Source organism: Echinops telfairi, unplaced genomic scaffold (genome assembly GCF_000313985.2).
Source record: "Echinops telfairi isolate 266 unplaced genomic scaffold, ASM31398v2 ScPeMD7_60;HRSCAF=208, whole genome shotgun sequence".
In the NCBI taxonomy this organism is placed as follows: Eukaryota; Metazoa; Chordata; class Mammalia; order Afrosoricida; family Tenrecidae; genus Echinops; species Echinops telfairi.
Genome location: NW_022103958.1, coordinates 1,667,345 through 1,673,001, shown reverse-complemented (window position 1 = coordinate 1,673,001; position 5,657 = coordinate 1,667,345).

The window sequence follows — 5,657 nt, the reverse complement described above, 5'->3', positions numbered from 1 at the left end:
TTAATCTTTTCTCATTTTATCATGATGTTATCTTTTGGTCCAGTTGTGAGGATTTTGGTTTTCTTTATATTGAGTTGTAATCCATCTTAAAGGTGACACTCCTTGAATTTAATGAGCAGATCCTTCAAGTCTTAATTATGTAGAAAAAGGGCTGGTGTCACATAGATCTTGGCTCAAAATAAGGAATACCAGAAACCTGTTTACTTGTGTTTTATTGATTATGCAAAGGAATCCAACTTGGTGGACCATAACAAACTATGGATAGCATTGAGAAGAATGGGGATTCCAAAAAAATTTCATTGTGATAATGTGGAACATGGACATGGATCAAGAATAATTTGAAAGGAACAAGGAAATATGGCATGCTTTATCGGAAAGGAATGTTTCACGAGTCTATCTTGTTACCATACTCATCCAATTTGTATGCTGAACAAATAATTGAAGGAATTACATTACACGAAGTTCTCAGAATGGGAGGAAGGCTTATTAACAGCCAGAAATATGCATATGACACTACTTTGCTTGCTGAAATTGAGGAGGACTTAAAGCATATGAGGATACAATATTTTGTTTATTTCACTTTATTTTAATATATCTTTTTGTGAAAAAGTTTTATGATTTCTTTTGCAAATATTGCACAACTGTTTAAAAACTAATTCGTAGGTACTTAACACTTTTCATGTATTTAAAAAATGCGTGTATTTTTAGATAGGAATAATATTTATTTTTCCAATAATTTTACTTCTAATTTCTTTCTCAATATTACTTTAGCATTTATAATATACTTGTGGATTATATAGAATTTTCCATATATGTATAATTAGATGCAATCTGATTAGCTTGTTTTCAATGTTATCTTTTAAGTGTTTTCAGTCTTATATAAACTAAGAATAGTATTGAATAGTTAGGATAAAAATGTGCATTGCTTGGCTTCTGATCTCACAGTAAAAACATTTAATACTAATTAAAGAATGTAACATTTTTCTCCCTAGATTATTAAACCATCTACTATTTTATGTGTATGTTGTTCTAGGACATTTTTTGCATGTTGATTTTTTAATTTTTTTGTGACAGTGAATATTTATTTTGTTAGCTACTTTATGTTTATATTGTAAGATGACGCATATGACTAAATTATTAAAATATTTCTAAGATATTTTAAAAATACAACTTAAATATTTTATGTTTAACTGAACCAAAATTTCAACATTGACATTATTTACATTTCACATAATATATTATAGTTTTGTTAATCTTTTTATTTCCATATGAAAATATTATGCAACATATTTCCATATGTCAATATTCTATTAGGTGTTTAAAATCTATGTTAATGAGTCAAATTGTTTTGTAATCTCATTTATTGTATTATCCTTCTTAGTCTGGCTCAGAAAAATGCAGTTTTTTGTTGTTAGGCCACATAAAATTTTTATTGACTCCAAGGGACACATAGAACAGAACAAAACACTCCCTCTTCTTGCCCACCCCCACAACTCTTGTAATGAGGGAGGACTTTCACACAGCAGAAGAAACTTCTGCTGCGTGGGCTTCAGTAGTATGCATTTTTCCTGCCAGGTGAGCACCCAAGAACATGCTCTGAGATAGTGCACCAGTGGTGTCACCTGGGAAGGTTCTTTCTGATCACAGTGAATTATTTCGGAAGAGCAGTTTCACCGAAACCTCGTGTTTTTGTGATAGCCGATTTAAGAGAATAGCGTGCCATTGTGAAATTTTGTTTCCTGCTTAGGAAAAATGCCATAGAAACGGGTGTGATATGAAACATAGTTAACAAGGAAAGAGCTATGGGAAAAACTCAAGTGTACAGTGGTTTTCTCATTTCAAAAAGGGTGAAATGTCGGTTGATGACAACTCTCGTTATGGATGCCCATCAGCTTCCCAAAAGGACAAAAATGTCAACTTGTAGTAAATTTGGAGTTCGTTCCACAAGGTCAGACTGTTAATCAAGTTTCTATTTAGAAGTTTTGAAAAGTTACGTAATAGTATGTGACAAAACGGCCTATTTTGTGGCAGATGGGGCACTGGTTTTGCCACAACAACCGTTCATGCGGCCATCTCAGTGTGCCAGTTTTGGGAAAATAACAGCATGCCTCTCTTGCTCCATGCAACTTACGCACCTAGCTATTATCAACTTCTTTTTGTTTCTGCGAATGCAGAAGGACATGAAAGGACAGCGATTTGATGATAACAGGGAGGTGAAGAAACAAACGAGGTACGTGCTGTCAGCCATCCAAATATGAGTTTTAAAAATGTTTCTAACAGTGGAATCACAGATTTGACAAATGTAGTAAGTGTAATGGAGAGTACTTTGAAGTTGATAAAGTTATTTTGTTTAATATATATACACACACACAGCGTTGGGAAAAGAAAATCTATTGTTTTGGGGGTACCCTCTCATATGTTTGAGCCAATTATCACAGTCACTGGGTCAATCAAAGCAATAATCTCATATTTTACAAGCATAATATATTTCTCCAGTTTATTTATCTTGCAGCATTTTTATTTTAAAGTTAAAAGCATAAAGCCCCAACACATACAGATTAGTTAGACTATATAATAGATTTATTTTTATGGTAGGAGATGTTTTAGGGCATGAATGATTCTGAGTATGAAACTGTGTTCTTCAGAAACCAGTAGAAGTGACAATGAAAGCAACTATAAACAAACAAATAAAAGTCCACCTCATTCCAGTTGAGATTTCTTCTGACTCAAAGCAACTCCACAGGACAAAGTAGAACTGTGCTATAGAACTTCCAAATCTATTCATCTTTCCTTCAATTTTCTCCCTTTGAGTGCTGTGCATTCCAACTGTAGACCTTTCTCTAAGGAAACTTACCAGAAAACGTTAACTTTGAACTCCCCATGTCCTACTTCCAATGTGAGTCAATTCCTAATTTGAGTTCATAAGTTTCTTCATACGTATATGAATGTGCTTGGGCACAATATCAAAGCATTCTCTGTGTCTCTTTTTCGGTATTGTATTTCAAATAGTTAGCAGTAGTAGCAACTTTCCTAATCTACCAGGGTTTTTCCTAATTAGAGTATGCTTTATGGTTAACATATATAAAGAAAACCAAATTCCTCACAACTGGACTGATAGGTAACATCATAATAAATGAAGAAAAGATTGAAGTGGTTAATAATTACGTCTTTCTTAGCTCCACAATTAATACTCATGGAAACAGCAGTCAAGAGATCAAAGACTATATTGCATTACATTGGCTGCACAAGACTTCTGTAATGTATGGAATGCAAGGATGCTATTTTGAGGACTAAGGGATGTCTGACCCAAGCCATGGTATTTTCAATAGCCTCATGTGCAGGTGAAAATTGGACAATGAGTAAGAAAGACTAAGCAAGAATTGATGCATTTGAATAATGGTGCTGGCCAAGAATGCAGAACGTACCAGAGACTGCCAAAATAATACATTCTGTCTTGAAAGAAGTGCAGATAGTATGCTCCTTAAAGCCAAGCATGACAAGCCTGACTTACATACTTTTGCCATGTTGTCAGGAGAAACCAGTCCCTGGTTAGTAAAGGGGGGGCAGGCAGCGAAAAAGAAGACCTTTGACTAGACGGATTGACAGAGTGGCTGACAATGGACCCAAACAAAAGAAAAATGCTTAGTATGGTATAAGACCAAACATTGTTCCATTCTGTTGTGTACGGGGCCCTAACAAGAACAAATGTTCAGCTATTGAAGGAGAATTAGTGCAAGATATAATTCTCATACCAGTTAACAAAGCAAAAAAAGTGAACAGATCATGGGCATATTTCTAATGCAGCCTCATGTCTACACATGGCAGTAGCATTTTATGACCTTACAACACATACTGAGAAGTTTGCCTCATAATATAGGGCTTACTTCCTATTATTTAAGAAAATACATAATTTTCAGGGTAGAATGTATATACATTCAATATATACATTGTATGGAATCATTGCTGGTAAACATAGATGTATTTTCTATATATAAGATATATGTTTATACATATGCATATGTATTGAAGAAATAACTTCAATGTTTTAAAAATGATCATATTTCAAGTAATTAAATTTAACTTAGAATAAGCAATAAAACGGCCAAGAGAAATCCCATTAAAAATTCAAGAAAGCAATATATCATTGATGGATGTTTTGATAATGGAAGTTATACAAATAAATCATAGATGAGATCATGTAAGAAATATGAAACATTAAGGGGAAAGTTGGATTAGCTATACATTGACTTGAATATGCTATAAGAATTTAATTCTACACTATGCTAATAACAATAAAATATTTGAAAACTAAGGATAGTAAAATTCATAAAAGTGCATTGTGCTTCCTTTATACTTCTATTGAATCTGGTTATTATAATTTTTATAATTGTGCCCTAAATATTTATGTTCATTCTGTATTAATGATACAACTAACAACTGATTTATATTGTACAATAATACCTGTATCTTTTTATATCAATACTATTCACACTATGGCATGCAAAAAAATCACACTGAGGCCTGATTAAGACACGTGGTATGAGCAATGTTCCAGTTTTTCTTTAGGAAGTTATTAGTGGGATTTGAGAATCATGTTCCCAGATGATGCTGATGATGCTAATTTGGGGACTGCACTTTGAAACTTGCTATTCCACATTACCCTTCAGAGAAACACATCAAACTTCTTTCTTCTTTGATTATTTCAAGTCGATTTAGATTTCCAGAAATAACTTTTTTCCTGCACCATTAACCATGTTTACAAAAAGAAAGGAAAGTGTCATGGTAACATTTATTTTCTTTGGTTTTTCAAATGTTCTTTTCCTTCTAAATAGCCACAGCAGTGGAGAGTTCAGGCATAGCAATAATCGTCATTACTCCCATTAGTTTATCTCCATCCTAGACCAAGTTTGAGAGTGTCTTGACATTTATGATGCTCTAGAACTTGGAAAAGCTAAATCAAAAGGAAGAAATGATGTAAAAGGGATGAACAATTTAAAGGACAGCTCAAGAAGACAAAGTATTATAATGAAATGTACAAAGACCTGTGTTAGAAAAAAAGGTATGAATATGCTGGGCATTTCTCAAGCTAACTGAACCAAAGCAAAAACTCAAGCCTTGATTTGAAACCCTGAAGGATTCTATGAGCAAAATATTGAACTGAATGTCACAAGAAGCATCAAAATAAGATGGACGAAATACACTGAATCACTGCACCAAGCAGAATTGGTTGATATTCAACCAGTTCAGAAAGTAGCAGATGATGAAGATCAATGATTTCAAGTAAGAACTCCAAGCTGCACGGAAACATTGCTGAAAAACATTGATTACCACCTGAAATGAATCAACAAACCCATGTAACTCTGGAGGTGCTCATTCATCTAGGCCAAGAGATTTAGAAGACAGCGACCTCGCTACCCAAGTGGAAGAGAATTATGTTCGTGGCTATTCAACAACAAACTTGCAACAAGAGAATGCAGAAATTATTTAACAATATCATTAATATCACACAGACATAAGGTTTTGTTGAAGATAATTCATCAATGCTTGCCACAATGCAATGACAGAAAACTGCCTGAAATCCAAGCTGTATACAAAAGACAACATGAAACAAGGGATATCATGGTTGAGGTTGTTAGGTTGTTGGATTAAAGAAAAGA